Raw genomic sequence first — 16969 nt, forward strand, 5'->3', positions numbered from 1 at the left:
TTTATTTATTTGACAGAGAGCACAAGCAGGGGGTGTGAGCAGCAAGCAGAGGGAGAAGCAGGCTCCCTGAGGAGCAGGGAGCCCAGTGCAGGGCTTGATCCCAGCATCCTGAGATATGACCTGAGCCAAAGGCAGACGCTTAACCGACTGAGCCACTCAGGCACCCCTCGACAGCTTTTCAAAAAGCCCGGATTGCTACCTCAGAAACTATGTGTAGCATCTGTAAAGGAAAAGAATGATATGTACATGGGATCCTGGGTGTGTAGCAGAAGACAGGACCCAAACTGATCATGATAGAAGAGAAGGAAGCATGCTGACAAAGTGAGTTACTAATGAGGTGGTTACTAGTGAAAGGAAAGATCTCCCCATTGCTGAGGACATTGTCCTTTGCTATCCTTGAGTAATGAAAATGAAGATAGAGTTAAATTTATCCATAATGACTCAGGTGACTTAATAAGCTATTGGGACAATTAGAACCACACAGCCACTGGAAATATCACCACTACTTGAAACCTCAACTGTACACCCTTGAACAAGATTTTTCATTACAATCACCTTTTTATCCTGAGCTTACTTTGCAATCTCCCCATTGCATCTCACAATGTAGCTTTAATCCCTATATTATGATTGATCAGTCAGAGTTCAATCAATAAAAGAGAAACCACACTAGTTATTTTAATGAAGGTAATTTTAGTATAGGTATGATTAAATACTTTTATGAAAGGCACAAAAGGAAAAATATGGTAACAGAGCCATAGCTGTAGAATATAGTGACAACACCATGCGCTAAGAGGTATGGGGAAAAGATTGGGCATTAGTGCATGTGATCTTTATTACCATTATTAGAAGAACTTAAAGAGAAGCCAGAAGGAAAATCAGAGCAGTGATTTAGATTCCGAGCCCCTACCACAGCATCACAATTTAAAGTATAGAAGGGTAAGTTTAGAGCAGAAAACAATAGCTTAATATCCAGCACAGTGAACCAGCTGTAGAGTGTGGCAGGAGAAGATATGTAAAAAATATTACCAAGAATATGAGGGGAAAAAATCACATTGGCCATTGCTATGGAAAACTCTTTCATATCTCCTCCTTTTTTTTTTTTAAGATTTTATTTATTTATTTGACAGAGAGAGACACAGCGAGAGCAGGAACACAAGCAGGGGGAGTGGGAGAGGGAGAAGCAGGTCTCCTGCTGAGCAGGGAGCCTGATGTGGGACTCGATCCCAGGACCCTGGGATCATGACCTGAGCCGAAGGCAGACGCTTAATGACTGAGCCACCCAGGCGCCCAGTCTCCTCCTTTCTGATCTCTGATCACTTTGAGATGTTCAGGGTTTGACCGTGAACAATAAAGGACCCATACATGAAAGTTATCTTTGAATGAAAGGTCTGACAAAATTCAATAGTTCTCCACCTTAGCTGAACATTAGACCGATCTGGGGTGCTGTTAAAAAACTGTTCATGTTCTTTTTATTCTCCAGTCCAACTGAATCTTAATCGGTGGTGGTGGGACTCAGGCATGAGGATTTTTAAAGCATATCAGATGCTTCAAACATGAAGCCAAGATTGAGGACCAGTGACATACATTATTTTAAACAATCTGCATCAATAGATTTGATCAAAGCCAAAGTATTATGGGAAATAGATGTGACGGTGAAAATGGGTGAGGATATATTTTATTTTTTATTTAAATTCAATTAATTAATATATAATGTATTATTGGTTTCAGAGATAGAGGTCAGTGAGTCATCATTCTTGTATAATACCCAGTGCTCATTACATCACATGCCCTCCTTAATGTCCATCACCCAGTTACTCCATCCTCCTAACCCCTCACCTCCAGCAACCCTCAGTCTGTTTCCTATGATTAAGTCTCTTATGGTTTGTCTCCCTCTCTGGTTTCATCTTGTTTTATCTTCTCCTATGATCCTGTTTTGTTTCTTAAATTCCTCATATCAGTGAGATCATATGGTAATTGTCTTTCTCTGATTGACTTATTTCACTTAGCATAATACCCTCTAGTTCCACCCACATTGTTGCAAATGGCAAGATTTCATTTTTTTTTTTGATGACTGAGTAGTATTCCAGAGAATATAATTTAAAAGAGAGTTTGAATTCCTACAGGATGCCTGGGTCATAGGTGACAAATACAGAAGATTCCATAGGTGCAATAAGATTCAATTGTGCAGTGATTTTGACATACATGGGGCCCCAGAAAACTCCCTTAATTCCATCAAAGATGTGCCAAGATAAACAATATTTAGATATTTCAAATCAAGGGGAATGGAAACCATGAGCTACAAAAATTATATGACCAGAGGGACATGCTTGCTAATACCATATAGTTTGGTTTTGTAATCATTTCTAATCAAAAGACAAAAAAAAAAAAAAAATCCAAGACTAGGCTCTTCTGTTGAGGAGCCCCTGCAAAGCCCTCTTGATGTCCCTGTTCCTCAGGCTGTAGATGAAGGGATTCACCATGGGAACAACCACAGCGTACATCACTGAGTCCACTGCACCCTTCCTGGGAGAACGTGAGACAGCGGAACTGAGGTACACCCCAAGACCTGTTCCATAAAATAAACAAACAACTGACAGGTGGGAGCCACAGGTGGAGAAGGCTTTGTACTTCCCACCTGTGGATGGGACTCTCAAAATGGAGGAAACATTTCGTGTATAAGAGAAAAGGATTCCCTGAGACTGGAATACCACCAAAGATGGTGCCAAGAAAATACATGAATATTTTATTGGTGGAAGTGTCATTACAGGAAAGTTTGAGCAGCTGAGGAGGGTCACAGAAGAAATGAGGAATTTCCACGTAAAAGGTAAGTTGTGACATCATGAGGCAGTGCTGCTGAGAGTCCAGAAGGCTGATCAAAAAAGACACCAGAATGAGCAGGCTACAGAGGCGGGGGGTTCATGATGACTGGGTAGTGCAGAGGATAACAAATAGCTACAACTGATCATAGGCCATCACGGTTAAGAGTACACCATCCAAACAGCCAAAAAGATTAAAAAAAGACAACTGAGTCAGGCAGCCCGCATGGGAGATGACTCTGTTATGAGTTTTAATGTCCAAAATCACCTTTGGGACCGTGGTAGAAGTGAAACCGATGTCAGCCAGGGACAGGATGGAAAGGAACAAGTACGTGGGGGTGTGAAGGCGGGAGTCAGAGCTGGCAGCCAGGATGATCAGTAGATTCCCCAGCATGGTGACTAGATACATGGACAGGAACAGGCTGAAGATTACAGGCTGCAGTTCTGGATCATCTGAGAACCCCAGGAGGAGGAATTCCAAGACACCTGTTAGATTTTGGGGTTCCACATAGCAGAGACAGCTTTGGCGAAATAAATGAGAATTTATTTTAAAAAAATAAATTATTTATTTATTTATTCAAGAGAGACAGAAAGAAAGCACGGGAGGGGAAAGGGTCAGAAGGAGAAGCAGACTTCCCGCTGAGAAGGGAGCCCAAGGCAGGACTCCATCCCCGGAACTCCAGGATCATGACCTGAGCTGAAGGCGGTCGCGTAACCAACTAAGCCATGCAGGCACCCAAAAGGAGAGTTTAAATAAAGGAAACAAGTATATAGGTATCCATCAGTGTGTCTGTATTTTGGATTCAAGCAATTCATAATGTGTTCACACTTGAGGAAAATCTAGCAAAATTTCTCAGTTGTGGCAACACATTCTTCCTAGAACTCTTTTCTCATTTTCTTTTGCTCCATTCACTTTCTTTGTGCATCCTGTCTCTAACAGCCTGGTTTCTATGTGCATCCACTTTGGAAAGACTAGGCTAAAGAAATTAAAAGGGCAAGGATACTTAGAGATTTAAAAATCCATAAACACACTAACTTATCAGTCCCCTCCTTTAAAGGAAACAAAAGGAATAGGAAATATCTTTCTCCCTTAAAAAAATTGTTCTAATTAAAGGACACTATTAAGCAGTCAAAAGTAGGTTGTTGCATGTTATCAAAAATTCCTTTTCCTGGAGCGTCTGGGTGGCTCAGTCGTTAACCGTCTGCCTTCGGCTCGGGTCACGATCCCGGGGTCCTGGGATCGAGCCCCACATCGGGCTCTCTGTTCAGCGGGAAGCCTGCTTCTTCCTCTCCCACTCCCCCTGCTTCTGTTCCCTCTCTCCTGTCTCTCTCTCTCTCTCTCTCTCTCTCTAATAAATAAATAAATAAATAAATAATCTTTAAAAAAAAAGATCTATGTAATAAAGTGTCTGACCCATTTTTTTGTGTGTGATATTTGATTGCTAACAGAGTTTAAGGCATACTGCTCTTGACCCCATCTGCCCAACACCTGGGCTAGGTGATAAGAAAGCCTGAGTCCTCCAGTTATAAAACAAGTATGTTGTGGGGATGTGATATACAGCATGGTAACTATAGTTAATAATACTGTGTTTCATATTTGAAAGCTGCTAAGAGTAGATCTTAAAAGTTCTCGTGACAAGAAAAAAAATCTTGCAACTATGTATGGTGGTGGATGTTAACTAGATTTGTGGTGATCATTTTGCAATATATAAATTTTGAGTCATTATATTGCACACCTGAAATTAATATAATTATATGTCAATTATATCTCAATTAAAAAAAAAAGAAAGCAAGTAAACAAGCCTGGGTTCTTCCTCCTTTGGTGACAGTGAGACATTCAAACCTCACAAGCATTTCAGACCAGTATAGAAGGCCTGCAATGCTCTCTCTAGACAGGGAGGTCTTCATATTAGGAATAAAACTTTTTATACCCTCTTGTATGTGTGGCATTATCAGCCTCGACACCCAAGCCAAATTTTGAATAGGAGTCCATCCTATTTCTGCAGAGTGTCCTATCTGAGTGAGTGGGGCATGAGACAATGACCACCACCATATAAGGTCTTTCTTCTCTTGCTCTGGCTTCCTCACTGGCTCTGCTGCCTTATGGCAAGCATGAAGCATGCACTCTGGACTGGATTGCACTGTGATGCATTTCTTAAGCCCTTCTAATCCTTTCTTATAGATCTAAATAACCTAATTTGGAAGTTTCAATAATTACTTGGCTGTTAGAGACAGGACAATGGGATTAGGTCTTTTCTTAATGTGGCGTTGGGTCTTGTGTCTTGGCCCAGACCTATCCATATGTCTTCGAATGAAGCTGTGACTGACACTAGGGCCGGGGAGAGGCTCTTACCCTGATTGGTTGTGTGTTTCAACCAGGCATTGTCCTTTAAGGGTGTTCAGGGGAAAGAGTATACCCTGTGCAAGATCTAGGTCCATTGGGTGGTTGCTCATGAAAGAATGTCGTTGGAGGGGAGAGAGAGGGAGAAGGGGAGTAAGAAGGAGAGGAAGGGAAGGAAAAGAAAAGCAGTCATTGTGTGTCATGCTCAGGTCTGCACTCCTAAAAACAGGCTGGGACCTTTCAATACCTCTGCTGCTCCTATTGCCCCCACCTTTGTTGCAACAAAGATCCAGATCCTCAAGGTTATAGGGAGAAACATCCACAGCACCCCTGTGTTACAGTAAAGGGGTTAGTTCAAACCTGATTTAAGCACAGGGTATATAAACCCTATGAAACACTCATCATTGTGGAGGCGGTCCCTCAGCCTGAAGATCTGGCTTGAGGCTCTCTGGAGTAAGAAATTTACAAATATGAGCAGGATAGAGAGGACCTCCCTTGAAATATATCCAGTGATAAAAAACAAAGAAATAAAAAAAAGGGAAAAAGAAATCAAGAGAAAGAAAGACACTTGCATATGGGGTTAAGAAACAAAAAATTGAAATAGAGGTATACAATTTGACCCAGTTGGAAGTCTGAAATATATTAGAAGAATTTACGGAACAAGAAATAGAAAGGTGCTTTTACATCTCTTCAACATCGGTTCTGAATTAACTTTAATATCTGCTGAAATGCACCAATTGGCAAACCTCCATGTTCTCAATCACTACTGGGGCTCGAATTACAGTAATAGCTGGGGATCCCACTAAATTTAAACAAGGTGCCCTCTAGAATCTTAGGGAGGTTCTTGAACAGAAGAACAGAGAACACACATGTTCTTACCTTCACCACTGAAACTATTACCTTGCCCTCAAAGATCCCACAGTGGGCATGGACATGCCAACCTAATGAGTAATAAATTAAAATTGAATTGTCTTTGGCACTGTATAGGAAAAACCCACCCAGTTTTTCACCTCCTGAATTTCTCCTTTACTTTTACACAGAATACTTCACTTCTAAAACTTCTGGTCAGCAAATGTGTGGGGTTCCCCTCCCCACCACACTAAGCAATTGTCTACAACAGCTGAATGTCCTACAGTTTTAACTCAATTCTGACACTATCTGCCTGGAGCATCAAATCCCACAGGATAGCTCACAAGACTGCTCCCACCCCACTTCAGATGCCAATAGCAAGTAGTAGGTTCCTCATTTTCTAGCCAACATCTATGCAATTTGGCTACAAAACTGAGGGTTCCCATGGCCCCTTCTTCAGGGTTTGATGAATTTGATTTGTCACCCTGGAAGAGTGCTTGGAGGGAAACCACTGAATCTCATTCATCAGTCATACAAGACATTCCTGGAAGAAATGAAAGCTCAGGCAAGAAAGCCCCCAGTGTATGGAAGTCATATTGACTATATTGGGTTCCTGTGAACTAACAAAGGGTAATCAGTGTGTTATATATATAGATATAGATATGCATATATTATATGCAAAGTTTCAGCTCAGAATATAGAATATAGAATATATGATTAATATATATAAACAGGTGTATATTAGCTGCTTACACTGTGCCAACCACAGTGTAGGTACTGAGGAATCAGAAATGAATGAGGCTCGGGCGCCTGGGTGGCTCAGTTGGTTAAGCGACTGCCTTCAGCTCAGGTCATGATCCTGGAGTCCCGGGATCGAGTCCCACATCGGGCTCCCTGCTCGGCAGGGAGTCTGCTTCTCCCTCTGACCCTCCCCCTCTAATGCTCTTTCTCTGTCTCATTGTTTCTCTCTCAAACAAATAAATAAAGTCTTAAAAAAAAAAAAAAAGGAAATGAATGAGGCTCAGTTGTTTCCCTGCTGGTATTCTGCCTAAAGGGACCTAGAAAGAGAAAGGGAAGGTAGGTTGTGTCATTGGTTGCTTTTGGGGGGGGTTGTTTTAATATTTTATTTAAATAAATAAAATGTTTTTTATTTAAAATAAAAATTTTAGGCATGCCTGGGTGGCTCAATCAGTTAAGCATCTGCCTTCAGCTCAGGTCATGATCCCAGGGGCTTCCTGCTTGTGGGGAGTCTGCTTCTCCCTCTCCCCACCCGATTCATTCTCTCTCTCTCTCTCTCTCTCACTCAGTCTCTCTCACAAATAAATAAAAATCTTTAAAAAAAATAAAATAAAAAATTTTACTATACCAAATTTTACTACACTACCCCCAAAATATTATAATTCACTAATACACAAAATTGAGATATTTTATATTCTTTTCCGTACAACTTCAAGATATCTGGTATTTTATACTGACAGAACATCTCAATTTGGACCTCCCACATTTCAAAGGCCCATTAGCCCCATGAAAATAAATTGTATGGAAAGCTATTGCCCACATGCTATGCCTTGTGAATAGGGTCTTGCTACTCAAATCCAAACCTGACTTCATCCCTTTTTACCCCAGGACTTGGTAAAAATTAAATAAGAATGCTGTGCTCTTTTCCTCAACTGTGCACCTCTATCTTGGGGGTGATTATGCAAATGAAAATTAAAAAGCTACATAGCACAAAGCTCAGAGCCTGGCATAGGGAAACCCTCAATAAAGTCTTATATTATGGTTTACTCTCCTCATCACCATCATGATCACCATCATCATATTCATGATCATTTTGGAGCATTTAGGGAACATTTTGAAGAGATCCATCTCCTGCTCTCATGTGAGTGATGAATATGGAAGCTAGAAATGGTGTTGGAGGAGAGCAGAATTCTGAATCAGAGTTCTGAAATCCCCAACAGGAAAAAGAACATAAACTTCATGGGTCTCTGAGCTGAAACTTTGCATATTGCTGCCCTCCCAGCTGGCCGGCCCCAGGTTTAGCTGATGAGGAAGCAGTTCCCGGCAATCCCTCTTCCATTCACCATCTCCCTGGGCACTCACTTGTCTGTGCTCTACCTCTGCTGGGTCATGACTAGGAGTTTGGATCCACCCCCCTTTCCTGCCTGGTGAATGATGATGGATGAGGCTTTGTCTTCAGGATTGGCAGGAAGACAGACTCAGGCATAAATCCTGTTACGCAGATGATAAGTCCACGAGGAGAAGATAGTATGCAGCCTAATGGTCCTGGTAGCCAAGAAGGCTGGAGGCACTGGCTAATTATTTATTCCTGTGTGTCCTTGAGAGCTCAATGCACAGAGCTCATAATTAGCAAAATTGGTCCATGTTATCCCAATCTCCGAGGACTTCCTTTTTTTTTAAGATTTTTATTTATTTATTTGAGAGAGAGAATGAGATAGAGAGAGCATGAGAGGGTCAGAGGGAGAAGCAGATTCCCTGCCGAGCAGGGACCCCGATGTGGGACTCGATCCCGGGACTCCAGGATCATGACCTGAGCTGAAGGCAGTCGCCTAACCAACTGAGCCACCCAGGCGCCCCTCCAAGGACTTCCTAATAACAGAAGAAGAAAAGGAGAAAAGTGAATGTGTTTAGAAGGGTCTGGGCCCCTTCTCTTCTCAGGAGAAAGCTCATCTGTACATTTTGCTTCTGATTTCCAATTTCGAGGCTCTTAACACAAAGTACCGAGTCCTTTTTTTTTTTTTTCCAGTTTAATTTATGACTTTTTGACTTTAACATCTGCAAATTCTTTATGGTAATCATGTAAATTAGGGAGAATTCAGTCTTCTATAACAAGAATCAGTAACTTTTTCTATCTTCTGAGTTAAGATTTATGTCTCTAAGAGGAACTTCCTATTTCCTTTTTTTAAGTTTTTTTCCCTTATTTAAATGACAGCCCAAGTCCTAGCTTTTCTTTCATTGATGTATATATGTATTTAGAATAATATTAATTTTTACGTGCTTATTTATAACTTGCTGCTTCTTGTAAATAAACAAGAGTATCTAATAAGATTGCAGTCGATGTGTCAGCCAGAGCTATGGTCCTCTCAGAGTCTGACTGGGAGAAGACCTGTTTCCAAGCCCACACACATAGCTGGTGGAAGGATGGAGTCCCTGGTGGGTGGTTGGCCAGAGGTATTCTTTAGTTCTCAGCCACATGGGTCTTTCATGGGGAAGCTCACACATGGCAGTTGACTTCCATCAGAATAAGCAGACAGGTGACAGAGAACCAACAGACAGAAAGATAAAAGCCAGCGTCTTTCTGCACCCTAATCTCAGAAGTGACATCTCATCAGTTTTACCATGTTGTGTTGGTTGGAAACAAGTCACCAACCCAGGATACACTTAAGGGGATAAGTCTCCACAATGGCATAAATATAGGAGGTGGAGGTCAGTGGGAGCATTAGAATCTTCCCACCATGCAGGCCTCGCCCTTTACCAGGAAATTGGTCTCTAAACACCACAAGACTCTAGAGATGTCTCTTTGTTTCCCAACACAGTCCACAGCCCATCACACTAAAAAGCTCTCAACAAAATTCCCCTGCAGAAGATCTGACATGTGGGCAGAAATTTCCTATGATTTGGTATTTCTGCAGATCCCACCATGTTGCTTTAGGACATGTAGTCAGGAGAAGCTGATGCAGTTTCTCTTCTTTCACCGGGGTCCTTCCATTGATAACTCACCAAGCTGTAGCCATTCTATTCTGAAATTCAACAAATGTCCCCAGTGGTTTCTGATTTCTGTACACCGAGAAGAGTTCATTTGCCCCCAGAATGTATTTTCTTTAGATTACTTTTTGTTCACAAATCCTAATGTTTAAATAAATGTGATTTTGGCCTGTGGGGTTTTTTCTGGTTGCCAAAATAAATTGTATGTAAATGACAGTCCCTTGCAACCTGCCACATCCTACCCATGTGGTTCTCCTGGCTCAGAGGACTCTTGATGAGTAATTTAGAGATTGATCTGTCATTATGTGATGCAAAGAAAGATCAATTAAACCAAGATAGTGAAGAAGGCAACCCGGGCCTCTGTCCCTACTGCAGAGATCAATAATTAGCTATCCTTGCAAAAAACAGCTCTGGAAGAGTTCAGAAGTCTACTTAAGAAACTTCAGCAAACAGTGGAACAAAATACCTGAGAATAACCACACGAAAGGGAAGGAAGAACAGCTTCATTCTGCCTGCATCATTCCATCCCCCCAGTTACAGTGCTCAGCACCAAGAGGGAACTCCCCAGCTAGAAGAGTTCCCCTCAATAGGAAAGGGAGAGTAAGGTGAGTGACCATCTTACCCAGCCTTTCAGTGCACTGTACAAAGGATTTGCTTCAGTTATACTGCACCCAGAGAATGGTAAATCTTGCACATACAGACACAGCTAGAAACAAGGAAGAAGTATAAGGACTACCAATATTAGCCACAAGCAGGTGTGGTACTAACATAGAAATAGACAAAGAAACAAATGGTACAGAGTCAAGGGCTCAGAAATAAATCCCTGCATGTATAGTCAACTAATATTTGACAAGGGAGCCAAAACACTCAATGGGGAAAAGATATTCTTTTCAAAAAAAAAAAAAGTGGTAGGAAAACTAGATTATCACATGCAGAAGAATAAAATTAGACCCTTATCTTACACCACTCACAAAAATGAACTTGAAATGGATTAAAGACTTAAACATAAGACCTGAAAACATAAAACCCTTAGAAGAAAACATAGGGGAAAAACTCTTTCACATTGTATGGCAGCAATTTCCTGGATAGGACACTAAAAGTACAAACAACAAAAGCAAAAATAAAGAAGTGGGACTACATCAAACTAAAAAGCTTCTGCAAAGCAAAAGAAACAACAAAATGAAGAAGCAACCACAGAATGGGAGAATGGGAAGACATATTTGAAAATCATATATCTGATAAGAAGTTAATATCCAAAATATATCAAGAACACACAACTCAATGGCAAAAAAAGAAAAAAGAAAAATGGGCAGAGGAGCTAAGTAAGCAATTTTCCAAAGTAGACTAACAAATGACCAACAGGTACATGAAAGGTGTTTGACATCACTCATCATCAGGGAAATGCAAAGCAAAACCACAATGAGATATCAACTCATACCTGTTAAAATGACTATCTTCAAAGGCACATATAACAAATGTTGGCAAGGATGTGAAGAAAAGGGAACCCTTGTGCCCTGTTGTGGGAATGTACTTTAGTATGAACATAATGGAAAACAGCATGTAGATGTCTCAAAATATTAAAAATAGAACTACCATATGATCCAGCGATCTCATTTCTTGACATACATCCAAAGGAAATGAAAACAGGATGTCAAAGAGTTATCAATGCTCCCATGTTCATTGCAGCACTATTCACATTATCCAAAATATAAAAATAATCCACCAAGTGTCCATCAAAGGATGAATGGTTAAAGAAGATGTGACATATATACATACACACACAATGGAATATTATTCAGCTATAAGAAAGAAGCAAAATCTGCCATTTACAACAGAGATGGACATTGAGGGCATTATGGTAAGTGAAATAAGTCAGAGAAAGACAAATACTGCATGACAGCTCTTTTTTGGGGGGAGGGAGGGTGTGTGCTATGGTGAGTGCTGTCAATTGCACAAGACTGTTGAATCACAGATCTGTACCTCGGAAACATGACATCTCTTATATGTGGAATCTAAAACAGCCAAACTCAGAAAAAAAGTTAAAAAGTGGTTACCAGGGGTTGGAGGGGGGAGTAGGGGTATGTTGGTTAAAGGGTACAAACTTCCAGTTATAAGATAAATAAGTTCTAGGGATCTAATGTACAGCATGATGATTGTAGTTAACAATAATGTATTATATATTTAAAAGCTGCTAAGAAAGTAGATCTTAAATGTTCTCACCACAAAAAAGAAAAGGTAATCATGTGACATAATGGAAGTGTTAGCTAACTCTATGGTGGTAATCACTTTGCAATATATCAGTGTACCAAATCAACACATTGTACATCTTAAACTTACACAATGTTGCATATCAATTATATCTCAATAAAGTTGAAATAAGAAATATATCAACCACTGGGTAGATGATGATGATAATGATATCTATATTTACTTAGTTCTTACCATGTGCATATTGTCTTTTTAATCCTAGAGTGCTTTCAGCTAAATACCATTTAAAATGAAGGATTAGAGGCCACAAAAGTTATAAAAAAATATATCCCAGTGCACTCAGCTAATGCGTTAGAAGAGCTGATGTTGGGGTGCCTGGGTGGCTCAGTAGGTTAAGCATCTGCCTTCAGCTCAGGTCATGATCCTGTGGTCCTGGGATCGAGCCCTGCATCAGGCTCCCTGCTCTGTGGGAAGCCTGCTTCTCCCTCTCCCACTCCCCCTGCTTGTGTTCCCTCTCTTGCTGTGTCTCTCTTTGTCAAATAAATAAAAATATTTTTTAAAAAAGAGCTGATGTTGCAAATCAAATTTTGGCCTACAAAGCCCATATGTTCAAACTATACACTGGCCTGTTAATAATTGGTTATGGCAGTTTGCCCTTGTGATCTCCTACTACATACTAAATCATGTTATATTCAGCACATTCGATGATATCTTCTCAACCAGCCTTTCATTTAAGTGCTTTTGTTGTCATAACTTTATAGATGAGAAATTTAAATAGAAATATGTATCATACTCAAAGCCACACAGTTTATAACATCAGGTTACTTATAAATTACTGGAATGCTTGGGTGCCTGGGTGGCTCAGTTGGTTAAGCAACTGCCTTCGGCTCAGGGCATGATCCCAGAGTCCTGGGATTGAGTCCCACATCAGGCTCCCCGCTGAGCTGGGAGCCTGCTTCTCCCTCTGACCCTCTCCCCTCTCATGCTGTTTTTCTCTCTCTCTCTCTCAAATAAATAAATAAATAAATAAATAAATAAATAAATAAATAAATAAAATCTTTTAAAAAAATTACTGGAATGCTTATTTAAATTAACTTTCTTAATGTTATAGTAGGATTTACCATTTGATGGGAAACTACCATCTGACTGAACCATGGCACAATTATATATAATTACTGCATGGCCTTGGAAGATAAGCTTTATTGCCCCTAATTTGCTGCTAAGAATTCTGGGGCTCAGAAAGGAACTTTGAGTTGCTAAAATTTTCAAATTTTTGAGCCTATATTTGGGCAGTGGAGTATTTTCCTATCCCACTTTTTTTTCTACTATCTCTGTTTCTTATTCTAGTCAAGAATTGTCACACCACATTCGGATGGCTGTGTGAATCTTCCAGTCTTTTCCTATGCACTCTTCCAAATCCAAATCTAAAAATAAACAAACAAAAACCAAAGCACTACCTCCGGGTAGAGTCTACCGTTTGACATCAAATGGCAACATTACTTTCCCACTTAACAAGGTTCTTTGGCTATCACTTAGGTTTAAATAAATGGATATGCAAATATAGAAATGTAGTAATTTTTATTGGGTGGTAACTTCCCACCAATTGTTTTGGCTTCATCATCTGTCAATTTCATGCCTTTCTCCAATATCAAAGTTCCTTATCAATGTGGTTAGTAGGTGATTTACCTCAGAGATAAAAGGCAGGGTAAATTAAACTAGTTGGACAGGTTTTCAGAGGACCAAAATTACTACCAAAAAACTATGTATGACATTTCTAAAGAAAGATGGATACTCGTATTGAAGAACCAAATGGAGCTCAAAGACTGATTTATCAATGACAGAAGACAAGGAAGCATGGTAACAAAATGAAGTCCTAAACAGGTCATTACTAGAGAAAGAAAAGGGCTCACCTTTGCTGACAACATAAAACTTGGCTGCCGAGGATTTTTTTAAAAATAAAGACAAAGTACAATTTATTCATGATGAAATTTGTGACTTGGCAATCCTCAGATACCATTAGAGCCACCCATCTACTGGAAATATGATACCAGTACTTAGATCTCATTTGTACACTCCTAACAAAGATGTATATTTAAAACCACCTTTGGGCGCCTGGGTGGCTCAGTTGGTTAAGCGACTGCCTTCAGCTCAGGTCATGATCCTGGAGTCACAGGATGGAGCCCCGCATCAGGCTCCCTGCTCAGAGGGGAGTCTGCTTCTCCCTCTGACCCTCCTCCCTCATGTGCTCTCTCTCTCTCATGCTCTCTCTCAAATACATAAATAAATAATCTTTAAAAAAATAAAAAATAAAACCACCTTTATTTTATGAGCTCATTTTGCAATATTCCAACTGCACGCAACTCATAACACATCTTTCTCCTCATGTTATAATTTAACATTCAGGGTTCGGTCAAGATAAAAGATATCAGGGGCACCTGGGTGGCTCAGTCAGTTAAACGTCTGACTCTTGTTTTCAGATCAGGTCGTGATCTCAGGGTCATGGGACCGAGCTCCCAGTTGGGCTCCGTTCTCAGCTTGGAGTCTGCTTAAGATTCTCTCCCTTTGCCCCTCTGTCCACTCACGTTCTCTCTCTCTTAAATAAATAAATAAATAGAAAAAAAGAAATCAAGCTAATTATTTTAATAAAGAGAATTGAGTGTAGTTAATTGGTTAAATAGTTACCACAGGACAAAGCGAAAAATGGAACAATGTGGTGACAGATGGAAGCCAATAAATACCAAGGGCTTAGGGGTTTAGAGAGAGTAGTGAACTTTACTTAATTTTTGAGTGTAAAGACATTTGCTGACCCTTATTAAAAACATTCAACAACTCTTAACTATAGAGAACAAACTGAGGGTTACTAGAGGGGAGGTGAGCAGGGGGATGGGTTAAATGGGTATTAAGGAGGGCACTTGTGATGAGCATTGATGAATCACTAAATTCTACACCTGAAATTAATATTATACTGTATGTTAACTAACTGGAATTTAAGTAAAAATTTGAAGAAAGAAAAAAAAAATATATATATGTAACAAGAAAGCCAGAGGGAAAATAAAGCAGTGATTTCAAGAGACTCACCCTAGCATTACAAGGTAAGTATAGAAGAGTGAATTTGGAGCAGAGAGACTTAACCAGCACAGATGAAAAGCATGTTGGAGGACAATGTATTTGAAGAAAACATTTAAAAAAAAAAAAACATTGCCTGGAGCTACAATAAGTTTTTTCATAACCTACCCTTTCAAGCTTGATCTCTTTAGGAACTCACAACTAAACTGTCTTGGGTGTTTTTTAAAAATTCTCATACCTAGACACATACCTGTGCAACTAAATCAAAATCTCTGGTGATGAGACCCAGTCATCATTATTTATAAGACTCCTCAGGAAATTCTAACAAAATCCATGGTTAAGGACCAGTAAATGGCATCTGTAGACATTACCTGAATAAACAGTTTTAAGAGATGCAAAATTTGTATGGAAAATACACAGAAATCATGGAAAAGGATATAAATTTTAAATATGTGAAAAGAGAGTTATAGGAGTACCTAGGTGGCTCAGTTGGTTGAGCATTCAACTCTTGGTTTCTGTTCAGGTCATGGTCTCAGGATTGTGGGATCGAGCCCTGTGACAGGCTCCAAATTCAGCGGGGAGTCTGCTTGAGATTCTCTCCCTCTCCTTCGCCCTGTGCCCCTCCTCCCCCTCTCCAATAAATAAATAAATCTTAAAGAGAGAGAGAGTGTTCTACATTTCACCTGGATACCAGGGTCATTGAGGAGAACCTCTCATGCATTCATTATGATGTACAAAGCATCCCAGAATACTCCCCCAATCCAATTAAAAACAAATAAAAAAAGTAATATTCATATATGAAACATGAAGAGAAATGAAAACCATGATATTGAAAAAAATTGTGACCAAGAAAGAAGTATGGTCTGGTCTACATGTTTGGTTTTGCCAATTTTTTTCAACCCACACTTCAAAAAGGATTGCACACATACTGAGATTAGCCTGTTCTTCTGAGGAACCTCCATAGGGCACTCTTGATGTCCCTGTTTCTCAGGCTGTAAATGAAGGGGTTCAGCATGGGAGTGACTATGGTATACACAACCGAGGCCACCATATCCTTCCTGGGGGAAGGCCACAATGCTGATCCAAGGTACACTCCAATAGCAGTTCCATAAAATAAGCAAACAACTGACAGGTGGGAGCCACAGGTGGAGAAGGCTTTGTACTTCCCACCTGTGGATGGGACTCTCAGAATGGAGGAAACAATTTTATAGTAAGAGAAAAAGATCCCTGAGATGGGGAGAAAGCCAGAGATGGCACCAACAAAATACATGACTATGTTATTGGTGAAAGTGTCAGGACAGGCAAGATTCAGGAGTTGAGAAGGGTCACAGAAAAAATTAGAAATTTCCATATCCTTGAAGCAGGTAAGTTGTAACACAATCAAATTGTGCAGCTGGGAGTCCAAAAGGCTAACCAAAAAAGACAACAAAACTAAGAAGCCACAGAGGTGGGGGTTCATGATGACTGAGTAGCGTAGAGGGTGACAGATGGCCACAAACCGGTCATACGCCATCACAGTCAGAAGCATACCATCCATACATCCAAAAAGAATCAAAAAGGACATCTGAGTCAGGCAACCCATATAGGAGATGGCTCTGCTCTGAACTTGGATGTCCACGATCATCCTGGGGGTTGTGGTAGAAGTGAAACCGATGTCAGCCAAGGACAGGCTGGAAAGGAAGAAGTACATGGGGGTGTGGAGGTGGGAGTCCGAGCTGACAACCAGGGTGATGAGCAGGTTCCCCAGCACGGTGACCAGATACATGGACAGGAACAGCCCAAAGAGAAGGGGCTGCAGTTCTGGATCACCTGAGAGTCCCGTGAGGAAGAATTCTGAGACCCTTGTTAGATTTTGTGGTTCTATGTAGCTTGGACACCTTCTGAAAAAGAAAAGAGGGTTGGAAAAGTGAATCAAGTAAATGGGCAGTCAGCACTGTGTCCCTATTGCGTATTCAAGCAATTCACA

At 40.4% G+C, this 16969-nt stretch overlaps 1 pseudogene; it reads right to left on the reverse strand.

Annotated features, from left to right (window-relative positions):
- Positions 1-2399: 2399 nt before the first annotated feature.
- LOC112816502 (olfactory receptor 7E178-like) lies at positions 2400-16768 on the reverse strand (annotated as a pseudogene).
- Between the last annotated feature and the right edge of the window lie 201 nt (positions 16769-16969).

Source organism: Callorhinus ursinus, unplaced genomic scaffold, assembly GCF_003265705.2.
Source record: "Callorhinus ursinus isolate GAN/ISIS: 27379988/994484 unplaced genomic scaffold, GSC_fseal_2.0 scaffold82, whole genome shotgun sequence".
NCBI lineage: Eukaryota > Metazoa > Chordata > Mammalia > Carnivora > Otariidae > Callorhinus > Callorhinus ursinus.